The sequence below is a fragment of the Portunus trituberculatus genome, chromosome 43 (assembly GCF_017591435.1).
Source record: "Portunus trituberculatus isolate SZX2019 chromosome 43, ASM1759143v1, whole genome shotgun sequence".
In the NCBI taxonomy this organism is placed as follows: Eukaryota; Metazoa; Arthropoda; class Malacostraca; order Decapoda; family Portunidae; genus Portunus; species Portunus trituberculatus.
In genome coordinates, this window is record NC_059297.1 from 14,877,405 (window position 1) to 14,878,176 (window position 772).

Consider the following 772-nt stretch of genomic DNA (forward strand, 5'->3'; position numbering starts at 1 on the left):
TTTTGCCAGAAGTATATAGCTCACTCAGCTGGGTTGGATTAAGGCGGTGTCACACTAGCACTTTTTCCGTCGATTAATGCGATTTCCGTCGATTTTTCAACGTTCCGTATGAACTTATCGCATGAATTTGTCAGACGATAGGGATCGTTTCCGTCTGCAAATTTTCCGTCTTTGTTTACATACCAAGACCAAGACCACAAGACTTGCCGCGTCTCCTCAACCTGCTTCTACGTGCATTGGTTCTACCACTAACCATGAACGCATCCATGCACGCTTTTTGGCTTGTTTAGCTCGTCTAAGTTTCGTAATACACAGTATTACGTTCAGAGCAGCGTATCTTTGCCGCAGCGTGGCCTCCATGTTTGTGTTTACATTGTGTTGGCGGGAAGTGACGACAGAAAGTGACGACGAAACACCGTTTGTGTGTGACAGGCCGCAGTCAAAATATTGTCGATTTTCTGGAAAACGGCGGAAAAAGTAGACGGAAAAAGTGCTGGTGTGACACCGCCTTTATACTTTGTTATTATAGGTTAGCATACATTGATAACTTCTAACCCAATTTAACCCAGCAGAAATATACCTAACTGGAATGACAAATATTCCTATGATCCGCATTCTGCCTCAGTTCACACATTCCTTTCAATGTGCAACTCTCACCTCTCCTTGCTGCTGTCAAGTGGCTTGCTCAAAAGTTCTCAAAACCACAGTCATTGGATATGTATCTGCATGATGAATACATTCTGTGCTAAACTAGAGACCGCTTTCTCAAACA